We start from the raw sequence: 14,847 nt of genomic DNA, 5'->3' as shown, positions 1-14,847 counted from the left end.
GTCATTTACAATGTATCACTGGGATGAAAAGAGGGAAATGATTGGCATGTTTGGCTAATTTAAAGAACTTCTAGTTCATTCATGTGGAGATAATTTTTATTTGCCACAGGCAAATAAGCAAATAAACCTGACTGATTGAAATCAGCTGGCTATATGTGGCCAGATGTTGCCCGATATAACCGCCGAGGAATATTATTTTAGTTCACTCATCTTTTACAACCATGATGAACACTCCAGTAGGCAAATCCGACTTAAAGAAACAAGAACTTGAAACTCAGTAATAGACTTAAGTAGGAAAAGGCTTCTGTGACAAAGATTTTAATATTGTATTAGGAATAGAAGATTGTCTTTCCACTTCATTCTAGCTACTGCTTGAGATACTATGTCCAGGGATGTAAGGAAATCCTAGTGACATTTGATAGCAGCTGATAAATCTCTATCCCTCTCTTTTGTTTTCCCAAAGTGTTCTTTGCAATTGGAAGAAAGTTGCTTTCATGAGGGATGTTCAAAATTTCCATGCATTCAGCTAACATGTGAAGAACTGCATGTTTGGCTCAATATCTACCTGTGCTTGTTTCCAGGCTGGGTGGATAGCCAGTGTCTTTAAAGTTATTTTAATTTTTAGGAACAAACAGATTGAATCGTTATTTGGTGGGGGGGGGGGGAACGTTGAGACAAAACCCAAAATGAATTAATAATTAAAATACATAAAAAACTGAATTTCAAGATTTATATGCCAGTTCAATATTACAGTACAAAACCATTATTTGTATGATGTCTGTTCTCCTGTTAAATAGATTACTTTAAAACTTCAAATGTTGTCACTGAGTCTCAAACAACATGGCTTTAGATTTTGTGTGCGTATTACATATATAATAAATGGATACCTAATTGAAAAAAATTGTATCTATCTATGTCCCTGTGGTGGCCTTTATCTGGTAGGCTAGTTTTTCCACAATGGTAATAGATGAAACTCTTTTAATCTGAGAAAAAAAAAGAGATTACAACTGTGAGTTTTCAGTGCTTGGCAATTTCCAAATGAGTTTCAATCAAGCGGACTGAAATCAAATCTTCATAATATTTATTTAAGTGTTGAATTAGATCCTTTGAAGATGGAGACAAGAAAGGCCTTACAATAATGAACATTTTGGTTCAGCATAATTGATAAAAATTGCAAAATATAATTCTACATTTTTAACCTTGTTACATTGTAGCTACATCCTCTTGCTTTGTATGCATAACCTACTTTCCAGATGTCATGCTGTGCACAGAGGCATCTGGGTAGTGCTGAGAGATGTACAGATATGTCAAGATTGGCATCACACCCCCATCCATACATTTGGTATTCATGCCAACAAATCTTGTTGAAAGAGTTACTTTTTTGATTCTAGCTCCCAGAAGCCCTCGGCCATGTTTTTCCCGTGAATGTACTGGTTGTTGTCTGCAAAATGTAATGGCTGTATTCCTGCATCATTGGATATAACTATTACCAAAGAATTGCCTAGTTCTAGCTATGTGTGAAAATAACATCTAGCGAAATTTACTTTTTTCTACCAAGCAGCACACCCTCTGAAAATTATGTGAAGCCTCCCAGATTTGGGGCACTTGGAAACTATGCTCCCAGTGGTCTCCCAATGCAGTGCATTGAAAACAGGCAGGCCTCTCAGATCCTACTGTAATTCTCTTAATGTGCCTGTTACTGGGATACATCTTTTCTCAATGCCCCAATCTGGAATGTCTTATATACCCTTTGACTGAGGCAGTGACTGCATGAAAACATAAGTTTTCAGATTCATGTTCAATCTTTAACCACTGTAAATAAATCTGGTTAATCCCTGTGATGTCCCCTGAACCCTTGGGCCGTGATCCTGCCTCCATTATGGACCACAGTGACGAGGACATGGGGTTTGTGCCGATTCAGCAAGACTCTGCCGCTTTCCAGCTGCTTCCTATTGACAATTCTAGTCCACAGCTCATTAAAAAGGCCCTTGAAACGGAGCCTTCTCCCACCAGTTCCCCTCCCTTTGATAGACGAATATTTTGAGAAACTTGCAGGTCTGAGAAAGCTGGCAGGAGAAGGAGCGCGCGATTAGCAGCTAGAGAATCTGCTGGTTAACCTGTTTTCCCCTGAGAACTCTCAGGGAGGATCGCATCTGGTGAAGATGTTTTAGCTCTTTTTCCTTGGGAAAAGAGCATTTGGACACCTGCTCTGTGAAAAGATTTGAAGTTCCTCAAAAGTTCTGTGCGCTGGCTAGCCAGCGCGGAGTCAACGTGTCAGTTGGAGGATCAACTTCATTTCCAGCCAAGTGTGGACCGCGTTTAGTTCCACTACATTCCAGTCTAGCTGTGCCTTGCCTGGCCGTGTTTCCGTGTCTTGCCTAGCCGTGTTTCCTTGCCTTGCCTCGCTGTGATTCCAGCCTTGTCTTCAATACCTTGCCTTGGACTTACATTGAACTCTAGCAAAAGACTTGAATGTTTTCCCCACTCAAACTGCTTGGAAGTTTGAGTGTGTTTCGGTTTTTGGATTACAAACTTTAAACTCTAATATTATACATTGGACAATATATGACTGGACTATATTTGACCTTTCCTGAAAGGTCTATTGATGAACTATATCTTCTACTTGTTTTCATTTTAATTTCTTAATTCCTTAATAAAGATATTAGATTGTTTATTGGCCTCGGTGTATTGGTTTCCAGTGCTCTCGCAGCCAGGGGTGTCACAATCCCAAAGATTAAAGGATTGTTAAATCCCATTTATGAACAAAGGTTAGCCAACATTTAAAAGCTCTGGCTCTATACGTTGACTATTTATCCTAATGCAGGAAAAAATCTCATTGAGATATGAAATTGTTTATTTATAATGGTACTTAAGCATTTCTTGCCATTCCTTAGCATGGGAAGAAGGTTAGGAAATTTATACATACATTTCCATAGCTTTCTGCCTATCATACAACTGTTAAATGTGTATGATTCAAACAGTATCAACCTATGTTATTTCCAACTGTCAATGTCCTCTAACTCTGACTTTGCACCTGTTCCCAGATATCTAGTTGGAACATAGAACAGTAATCCATGCAGAACAACTATTTACCCTCAAATAAAGTACAGGAGCTAATCTAGTCAGGGATCATCATGCTAACAAATATACTGATTCTTTTTTAAATAGTTCCATATAAAAATATGGAACAGGCACAATTAATTTCTGCCTCAATACTCTGAAATGTCATTGAACTTAATAGGAAATATCAAGAGAGATGGTAAATCAAAGGATGTTTTGCAATGAGATTAGAACAAGCAGGTTTTCATTTGCTTTTGTTTGCTATGCACATTAAATTCTGAAATGTTCCAACAGAAAAGCAGCCTCTGCAGCCATTACAAAATCCAGCAGGGGAATGTGCATAATAAGCTATACATGTCAACTTAGAGGTAAACATTTGCTCTGAGGTTAAGTGGGACTGCAATTTGAGCAAGTATATGGGTTTTAAAATGGCAGAGAGTTGCAATCATGAAGACACAAGTATTAGCAAGCACATTATTCTGAAATCTCTAAAGTGTATAATTTGAGAGATTTTTTTTCTTTTAAAAAAAACAACCTGTTGACTGCAGGGCTGGGGAACCCATGTTTCTTCTGATGTTCATGCACTGAAATATCTATAATTCCCTATGAGACTGGCAAAGACAATGAAGTCCAGCAACTTCTGAATGGTTACTGTTTACCAGTCTTTGGTCAAGAGCATTGGTTCTCAACCTGTGGGTCTCCAGATATTTTGGCCTTCAACTCCCAGCAATTCTAACAGCTGGTAAACACCTGGGGACCCACAGGTTGAGAACCACTGGTCAAGAGCCTTACAGAACTAAAGTGACATGTGGCTTAATCCCACTGAAACAAACTGCAAGTTCAATGTATCTACATACACATAAGTGCACAACTGATGGCTCTGTGTTGGAATGCTTTTCCATATTCGTGGTGGTGGCATCCCACCAAGATCAATGAAGATTAGATTCACATTGCAATGTTCATTTCTACCAGTTGCTTGATGTTTTAGAAGGTGCTCCAAACTCTAAAGAACTGTTCACAGCTTGAAAATGTTTTTAAAATTCTAAATGAAAACCTTGATTTTACTGTTTTATATAAGGGACGCTATTTTAATTTGCCACTATGTATAATGGCGCTTAAGTATCCATGGATTTTGATATCCATAGAGAGTCCTAGAATCAAACCCCAGCAGATACCAAGGGCCCACTGTAACCGGGATTATTTAAGGCATTTTTTTTCAGATTTTAAGAGAATTGAAATATTCACAAATCATGAACTCTTTAACTCAAACAACTGAACTTTTAGAAATCAAAGCAAAGCTAGTAATGTGCCTTTGGGTATTTAAAATTAACTGGATGGGAGCAACTTCCAGAAAGTATCTGAAAAGAAACAAGGAAAGAAGTGAACAAGTAAATAAGAAGTCTGTGATTCCACTTTGGCATTTAGCTGGCATTTCATATGAAGGCATTCGGTTAATTTAATTTTTTTTTCTCCTCTTGGAAAGGCTTTTTCGTCTTCAAGCCTCTCTGTGAGAACTTCTTAATAACACATTTATTTTGCTGAGGGTGATTTAGTTCACTTTAATTTTCAACACAGTTATTCTGCAAACCATCGGTCATGATTTGGAAGCTATTCTTCCCTATTCCTCCAGCTGTTATTTATTGGATGGTGCAATTCAGTCTCATATTGCCAGGAAATGTAAAATGCTGGGGCAGTTTTCAATTATGATATAGAAGGAAAACTAAATGTTTTGGATTCTGTCCACTAAGAAGTCCATTCCTTTATTAACCTCTCATTGGCCCTCTGTACTAATGGAAAGGAGTAGAATCCCATGATATTGAGATGTAACATTAATAAAATAAATGAAAATACCAAGGAGAAGATGCTTCATGATTACAGTTGCCATATATACTCATGTATAAATCAAGATCATATCTAGGTCAAGGGCAGGTTTTGGGGTCAAAATTATGGATTTTGATATGACCTATGGATAAGTCAAGGGTTATTCTGCAGAGTGGGGGAAACACCAATGCTGCCTTGAAGACAGTGGTCCCTGACCACCATTTTTTTCCACCTAGGCATTCAAACAGCCTGGAAGTAGCAGCATGACAGAGAGTAGAGGGGTCAGTGCTTCTCCTAGGACAGACTAAGTTCTTGCCTGTCACTGCTCTACCCATAGAGACATAAAGATGACATGTAGTTACACATTTGTAGATAATATATCTAAGATGTAGTATCTCAGTCATGCTCTTACCATAGTGACAATGATGTTAGCAGGTGAAATGTGTGCCTGCTCAACTGTGGATGCGAAGCTTGAGGTCTCTGGTGTCTTTCCCAAATGATTTCTGTGGACTGGACAAAACTTCAAACAAAGGTGGATGCCTTCGAAATAGAAGCCTTCCCCCCATGCTGATTTCTCAGACCATTTTATGGGAGTCCTCAATTGTGCTGAACCTGATTTGGGGATAAAAGGTAGCACCTTTGAAAGCTCCCAGAAACCCAGCGTGGATTCATAACCCTAATGCAGCAGAATCACTGGTTGATGCTACTAACCACTGACACCTGTACCCTGTTTTTGAGCACCTGTCATGATGGGACTTGGCGCACAAGAGCCACTACCTCTTCTTTCCCAGAGAAGACATAAAGGCCCATTGCTACAGTTTAGTAGTGAACAAGCATGACTAGAAACAGATGTCCTTGACTTTTCCTTTCTTTTCCTCCTTTCTTGTCTTGCTTAATACATTTGACATTTGAATTAGAACAACAAATAGAATCAAACTAAATTTCACAGTAGTTCAAATTTTGGCACATGAGGCAGAAAATACACAAGTACCACTCTCCATACTTGTTAGTAAAAGTACAGCAATAATAAGGTATTCAGTACTCTTTCATGGCTTTTCAAATATATTACATGGGGCAGTTGCCTCTTCATACCTAGTGAACAAGCAAGCCCTGCTTCCTCAGTCAATAGGCTATTTCAAGAAATATCCTTCCTTGATTGCCTCCTCAAGAAGATCGGTAGAAGAGAAAAATTACAGATACTACCTTTTGCTCTTTTCAGATGTGGAGGAAGACAGGTTAAGGAAAATGTGAGCACTATGGAGAGTATGTGGCTCCCAATAGCTGAGAAGGAGCCCTGATTGGGGAATGAGCAATTGTGAAATCTGGCAATTTGAAAACCACTCTTTCTGTGCAAAATAAAGCAAATTTATGGTAATGGGTGCTTTGTGTGTTTAAATCCTAGCTTTGACTTTAACATATTCTGTGGTTTTGTTCTGTTGACAACCTTATTTTTTACTTTGTTCAGTTTTCATTTATTTAAAATATTAAATAGAATTCTGTTCCCCCTGAGTGTTTTGTGCAGCTTTAAACCCATTTTTAAAGGGCAAGGAGGTTTTCCCATCATGTTTACTTGATTCTTTGATTCTTTTAATCAAAATGCATTGATATTGACTGCATTTCTTTCTTTCCTTCCTCTGGGCCCACATATATTCTTTATACAACTGAGTACATACACATTTGTAACTGCGCTCTTGATTTCCCAATATTACCCTTTATCAAAGTCACCCCTGACTGGCCGGCTAAGTAGCACATTGCGGGTTAAAAGGAATATTTCAATTAATGAAGCTTTGTATTTAATTCTCGTGGCATTTTCCATCTTTATCGTATCTGTTTTCCTTTCTTCATCTTCTGCTTGGAGATTTATTTTTCCCCTCCAGAAATGATAAGCAGTCTATAAACTGAAGAGATAATAAATAAATAATTTGGCCTGCTTGCGAGTACAATCACTAGTTTTGTTCTTCCCATTACTGGGAGTAGCAGGTCATTATTTCTTCTGTCTGTATCCCGTTTCATCTTACAGGTGCCTGGAGTCCCGAGGCATTTGTTTATTGGTTATCTTAGTCATTTCTTCCCAGCATTTTTACATCCTAGTTCAGAAGCTGGTCGTGAAGAAGTGTTTGCCTTTTAAAGACTGCCCAAGGACGCTGTGTGCAACACTGGAATTGATGAGGGCCTTGATTGATCAGCCTGTTTCTAGATGCACCTGCTTCACCTATGATTTATGGGATCTACATGGACTACGGAGTAGCCACCAACCGGCTAATGTTGAGCACAGTGATTGCAGTGATGGATGATGCATACAGGAGAGAAGAACAGAAGAGTGAATTGAGGAGTTGGAAGGCATTTAATGGATCATCCAGAGCTTCTTCTAGTCCCGAGATAGGATTCTCTTTATCTGAAGTACTTCCAATGGATACCTGTCTCACTAATAAACACATTCTAAAAAACAGAAACTCTACAATGAGTTGGAGCAATTGTCTATGCCAGATCTTGGTCCTTTCAATTTCTCTCCCAGCAGAAAAGAAAAGATATAAGGAAAACTGGATGGAGAACTTTTTTTGTTTGTAAAACAATGTAACACAGTGATGGAGATCATACACCAAGCAAATGGGCATAGATTTTTGCTCATGGAATGAGATCACAATCACTGATTAGTGAGTAGTGACACTGCACAGTTTAATGAGCAACTAAATGCGCACGTGCCTCTCCATCGATAATATGCAATGTGCAATTAATGTTGAACTTTTAAAAACTCTTTTAGTCCATTTTTAAGTGGTTAAATTATTTAATCATTTTTAAAACAAGCCAATACTATAAAAGCACATGACCACAAGAAAATCAAGAGTAAATTGTTATGATTACACAACCAAGAATAAATCAATGCTGTAAGATGAAGCCAAGGCCATAAAAATATAATATAATGTATACAGAGACATAAACATATAAGCTAGCCTTTCAAACATTTTATTATTTACACTGTTTTAAATTTGTCAGATTTATTTTACTGTATGCTGCCCTAGGATCTCTGGATAAAGGCTGGGATATAAGTATTTTAATAAATACATTTTTAAAATAAAAAATAAACAATAAGACCTATGCGCAACATGCATCTATGTGCATTATGGAATAAGAAACTTTGTGCAAACATACACACACACACACACACACACACACACACACATACAGAACTATATATGACAAAGGGAAGCAGGAATTTACAAAAACATTCTCACCCTACCTCTATATCTTGTCTGACAGAAGAGCAAGAGTGAAAAACATGCAAGCCCAAAGACCATTTTTGAGGCTCCCGTAGTATCCTAGTATACCACACATTTTAATGTTTTTTCTCTCCTCTAAAGATCATTTTCAGCATGGGAAGCAATTTTACCACTTTTCAGAGTGGCCCTCCAAGCTCTCTTTTGGCCGCTGCAGCTCTGAGGCATATAAAAAGATATAACACTGCTGAAGATGTAATGCACTTCAGAATAAGCAGACTATGTTTTTTTATCCATCTCACTCCTAACTAGATTAAAATCATTTTTCCTCATTCATTTATTCATTATAAAGTAGCTGCCATTTGTTCATATACTTGGTCATTTGCACGATTAATAACTCTACACAGGCTGTGGTTAATATGCCTCTGCTATCAGTACTAAAAGATAAAAGAAGGAATTTAACTCATATACACATAGATGCTTTGATCAGCTTAGATACATGTGTAAAGTGCACAGAGGCACAATTGTGGGAACTACGAGACACATGCAGTTTCAGAGCCATCATTTTTCATTTGTGATCTCTAGTCAGGATAGGCATTTGTGTGTGTTTATCTTGGATGGAGATCACAAATGAAACATTCACCCACTCACATTCACATGGTGTACACTGTACCATACTTAATAACTTGAAAATGCTGACTACACGGAATGGAAGTTCACAGATAGTATATGCCAAGGATTAAAAGAGTGGTATAAATAAATGTAATCAATTTTGTGAGAAGGCTAGAGGCTAGGACACTGACAATTTACAACAAACCCTGAACTCATGCATAGTCAAGGCACCAAGATCCACTGATACCCCTAGAAGTATAATTAACTATTGGTTTTGAAACGGAAAGCGAAACAAGTGACATAAAAGATTGTGGTTGTCAACATACTGTATGACATGGATATCCCTGGGGAGAGCACAGAACTGACAGTGAAGGTAACTGAGAGAGCTTGGAAAGGTCCTTGATTAATTTCACCCACTATTCTGCATCAGAGGCATAGTTACAATATTGTAGCTATGTTTCATTTCCCAATCCACTCCCTGAAACCCATCATGAAAGCCAGTCTGCACACAAGTGCCACGGACTCTAGTTGCTCAGAATAGTTGACTGGATGTTGTTGGGTGGTTCAGGGACATTTACAGCTCTGACAATGGCACATCGGTTGTAAATGTGAAAATAAAACATTTAGATGACCATAGTGTAATTCAGAACATTATAGGTGACTAGGATGGGAGACAGCAGAAATGGCAGGTGGCTGCTTTCTGAGCAATAGACGGACAGATTCCTGTCGATTGCAGTAACTGCTACCTGGTAAGTGGGGATAATAGTGTGTGTTTCATGTGTTAAATTATAACATACATAAAAAGTTTAGACAACAGGGTTAAACATGGGGTTCACATTTAACTCTCATGGGCATTTGAGTGATCTATCACATGTGTATTTCCTTAATTCGTTAAAAAGCCATCTGCTAATTAACTATATGGTAGGACATTACAACATTTAAGTATGACTTGTACATCCTTGTACATCTGGAATGATCGAACTGCACAGTTCCTGTCGGATCAACTTGTCTAACATGCTGCCAGTGCTAAAACTATCTGATTCACATTCTATATGCTGGTAGTATGAGAGATGCTTGTCACTCCATTACACTTTGTTAATTAATCACACCAATGTTAATTAATTGGCCAATTAATTTTTTTAGATTTTCATATAAGTAAAATAACAGTTCTGAAGAAAGTGTTTTTGCTTCTTTTCAGATTATGGATATAAGTATCACAGCAGACATTATTCTGAAGGAACATTAACATGATTTCTAACTGTATAAACTACTGTCATGGCAATGCAATTCTGGAACAGATGCATTTGAAGACTATCTTACCAACAAACTCTTGCTTTCAGGAAGATTCCCTTTATTAGTACCTTGCCCTGAAGGTCCAGATTGTCTAGGAAAAGTTGGAAGTCATGTGTACTAGCACATGTAAATGCATTAACAAATAAACAGAAAAGGACCAGGGAGTAAGGTTGTAAGAGGGGGATATCATAGTTTTGGAGGGCAAAAATGAGAGCATTGCTCTGCAAATGAGAATTGTGTCTCTCCTATGAAATTTCCATCCCTGAATTTCTAGCAATACAGTTGAAGTACAACTGAGGCAAACAAATAAAAGAATATGGTAGAATCCCACAGGATGAATTTACCAAAACTTTATACACGGTCAAGGAAACCTTTCCATGAGTCCACACTGTGTGCTACAGAATCCACCTGGGATGCATCCACAGCTATGTGTGAAAATTAATTCTCAACTTTTGCACATGACAGCATACAGTTGCTCAATGCATCATAAGAGAAAAGCAAATTTGTAATCTTCATTTTTGAAAGTGACACATTTGAAAGGATTTCAAGGGAATCGTTTGCAGAGATATCAGCCATTAAATTTTATTAAATGTTTAGATAATTAATTATGGTAAGATGACTTGTGCAATATGGATGTACTTGCTTGACACTATTATTTTGTTCATATCAGTATTTTTTATGGGGAAAATGCTGTATTTTTAATTGATAAGCTTTTTTGAGAGTTTCAGAATGTATTTCTAATTAAAATTCATTAACTAGAGGATACTTTGCAATTCCTATATTTTTTCCCTACAAAACCACCTTTATAGTGTGTTGTTTTTAATTGCTGCCAACTCTGTTTCAAATTATGGCAACTCATGTGGATAAGAGATCTCCAAGTCAGCCTGTTACCAACAGCTCTGCTTAGTCTTGCCAGCTCACAGCTGTGGCTTCCTTGACTGATTCTGTCACCCTGTAAAGCCACCTTCCTTTTGTCCTCTTAGATATGTCCCACTTCCTTCCATCTTACCAAGCATTTCTGTCTTTGACAATAAGGCAATTACTCTAATGAGTTAGCTGACAAGTGGAAACAGCTACTGGGCAAATAATAGTGGTGCATGTAGGAGTGACATTGGCAGAGGATACTTGAGAAGCAATGGCACTTTAGTTAACAGTTGCTGGTACTAAGCAGAAGGAGACACTGATAACCCATTTCTCAATGTCTTTTACCAAGAAAATATTATGATAAGAAATTATTTTTACTTATTGGTGCTGAAGTCCTTCTCTCCCTGAATGTTATCTCCTCATCCCATGAAAATTTTCTTGCTACACCTCTGGATGTGAGTCTGATTTTCAGGGTAACACAATATTTTGCACCAATATTGTAAAGCTGCATCAGCTATGATGACAGCTGTGATGCAGTAAAAGCTGCCAGGGCCTTGGCATTCTCTTCACCATGCTGGGATATGGGACCTAAACTGGGCATAAAGGATAAATGTGTATAAAGTGGTATGCAAAGGAATCTTGTGGCATCTTAAAAAGCAACTGAAAGAAGTTTGAAGCAAAAGTGCATCAACATATGCCAGTAAATCGGAGGACATCTAGGAGCAACTGCACTGACCATCTCCATCCCACATTCATAGCAGTGTATAGTCCAGACCATCTAGCAGAGTTGAAATTGGGTAGTCAGCTTACCTTGGCCGCACCCATCCCACCTACCAGATGGCCAGAAAACTCCAAGAAAGCTTTGTAGCCATCTCCCTTCCTGTCTGTCAGCAGCAAGGGATATCTGTGGTCATCTGATGCCATTATGGGAAGATCACACAGGCCTAATACATCCCCTTTATCCTGTGCTGCCAAGTGCAGGGAAAAAGACTGGCCTTTTTGGACAGTTAACCAGTTGGATTAGAGCTGATCCACCTGTCCACACCCACTCTGAAGTGTGGGGTTGTTCTGGAGCTTCATGGAAGCTCTGGCATATTCCCCAGCGTTGTGTAATGTGGGGTAAAACTGGGTTAACCCAGTTCTCTGCATGATGGATCCATAATGTCCATGGATGTCATTTAGATTTTAAAGATCAACATCTGGTCCATATTGGGTTGTGAGCCACTGTAGACAAGCCCTAGCTCAGAGGCTTTTAAGCAAAGGCTGGATGGCCATCTGTCGGGGGTGCTTTGAATGCGATTTCCTGCTTCTTAGTGGGGGGTTGGACTGGATGGCCCGTGAGGTCTCTTCCAACTCTACTATTCTATGATTCTAAATTATTTTCTAAGGTTCTTATATGGTATTCCAGATAATACAGCTGTGTGTAGATTAGTCATTCCACCTGATTTGCTTATAAGACAGGAATGGGGACTATTTTTCATATGATTAGTCCTTCCAAGAAAGGGGGACACACAAGGAGAGTAAAATCTGTTTCCTCTCACCTTAGCAAATTATTCACACAGTGACTTCCAGCAGTTTCTTATTCTTTCACCAGAAAATGACAAATCTGAAGAGGAGGTAATTTATGTTTCTTTGTGTGTGTACAGTAAAGGGGGAGGAATGGCTGTGGTTTGAGAGTGTGAGATTGACAATGTCCTCTTATATATGTCTATCCCCAAATTAAATCCAGCTAAGTTCAGTGAGGTTTACTTCCAGGAAATTGTACATAACCTGATAAATGGGAAAAGGAATAAGCTTAGTTCTGAGCTTCTGAGCTGACAAGCTAACAGCATTTGGGTTTACACTTTAAATCCAGAGGTTTCTCAATTTGAGGTAGAATTCCAATTTTGCTGCTGTCAGAGAATGGAGTTGTTTGCCTCTAGCAATGCTGAACTTGTATATTTGCAAATAAGTCAATGTTTACAAAAATCCTGTTAAGTGTCCAGTCAGCAAAGGGAAGTTACGTATGCTTCTAGAATGCCTTACCAAACAACTTAGAGGAGGAGTGGGGTTATAAAAATATTTTGCTGAGAACTGACATGGACAATAAAAAAGAAAGCATCTCTGTCTGGAACAGAACACTTGATATTAAAATTGACACTAATGAAACTACATCTGCACTGGAAAATCCTTGTTCAAACCCTGAAAGTTTTTTTTGGGGTGGAGTGTGTGTGCGTGGTTCCTTACATTGATCCGATTGTGGGAATAGGCATTTTTGATTGCCATTAAGCTTCAGACTGACTCCAGATCAACCATGATGGCAGCAAAATGAACAAGACCAATCCTCTACAGGACAACATTGAAGGTCAGCCAATTCAGTGCCTCCTCTAGTTCATCCCCTTGTTCTCTGTGTCACTGCTAACATGGAACTGACTGTTATGGTCTTATCTGTTGAGGTCATAATTGGGGGTGGGGGTGGTGGGGGTGGCATGTGACCAGAAAGGGGGAGGTAGAGCAACCCACCCCAATTATTGGTTACTCAGATGCCCCATTGACCCCAGTAGAATTGTCCACAATGGCCAAGATCTTTCAGGGAGCTCTGTGGCCAGTGAGAAGTGGCAGTAGCAACACAATGAAAGGTTTATGGAGTAGTGGCTATATGAGCAACGGGTCATGCTGAAACAGACCCAGTATACATGGCCACAGATCCCTACAGTACCCCAGAATTTCCTAAAAACTCTAAATTATTTCCAACTTTGTTTACTGTGGAACAAATGCAGGTTAAGAACTTATAAGCTGGATATTTATTGAAAGTCTTCATGCATCATAAAGGCTGCCAGTGCAGGGTAATTTTTTATTATTATTTGTGTAGACAAGTCCCAAATCATGGATCTCATTATAGTAGTACACATCTTTGACACAAAATGCTGCTACTCCTCTGTTTGGTGTATTTTGAAATAGGTTATACATTTTAAATGCTATATCCTAGCCCCAAGATTCACCCTACTAGGTTTCATTGGTGCCTTTTAAATGTTTGCCTTTTTCTCTTAAAAGTTCATGTTTATCTTATTTTTTATGCTCCGTGCATTAATGTAGAAAATCTAAGATCATTCTTAGAATTCTTCTAATGGTTTTATCACACGAGGCTCATAAATTGCAATTGCAGTAGGATAATAGCATGTTTGGCTGGTACTCAGTGATCATACTGTGTTTCTCTTGTTATTGCTTTGCATTTCAATTGTTCATGGATAAATGTTTTTCACAGGAAAACCTGTCAATATATTTCAATATTGCAATTCAATTACCTGACTTTGTGTAGTATGTGTCTAACACATTTCCTCGGTTTTGAATGTTCTGTAAACTCCTGTATGTTATCCACTTAACAGCTGCAGGTCCATATATTAATATATTGCATTAATTCCAGTACTGCCTCTGGTGTGATGGGTCCCTTCCACTGCAGTTCCACTATTCCAGCAATCTCGTGGTGTAAATGGAGGTGATTTTCTTCCCCTCAGTATTCTCAAGCAGGATTTTTTTCTTTTTCTTTAGCATGACTGCAAAGAAGTGAAAAGGTGATTGTTTCCATACTGGTATGCTTCATTCTTCTCCAACAGCAGGCAGGTGTGATAAAGCTCTAGGACATAAGATCATCTAAGGTCAATTCCTTCAGCAGATTTCTTGGTTTTCTTTTGTTTTTCTGTTTAGTTTTGAGATCTTGTATTATTGAGGCTATTATCTCCAGGATTGGATGAACTCCTGCTTTCTATAATACTGTCTGCTTCCTCCAATTTAATTTTCTTTTGATCAGGTATGTAAGCCTCCTAAGAAATATGTTCCAACCAAATGCTGGAAGGTGCAACCCATCTCTTATAAGAAATCCTTCTTCATGAAAGCACAGCTCATGGTCTAAGAAGCCTGGTGGCAATATCTGCAGAGCCAATATCTGTTCTAGTATTTTGCACCACATCTTTCAACAGGAAGGAGTGTCTCAAGGTCCTTTAGT

Source organism: Anolis carolinensis, chromosome 3, assembly GCF_035594765.1.
Source record: "Anolis carolinensis isolate JA03-04 chromosome 3, rAnoCar3.1.pri, whole genome shotgun sequence".
Lineage (NCBI taxonomy): Eukaryota > Metazoa > Chordata > Lepidosauria > Squamata > Dactyloidae > Anolis > Anolis carolinensis.
This window is presented reverse-complemented; position numbering follows the sequence as displayed.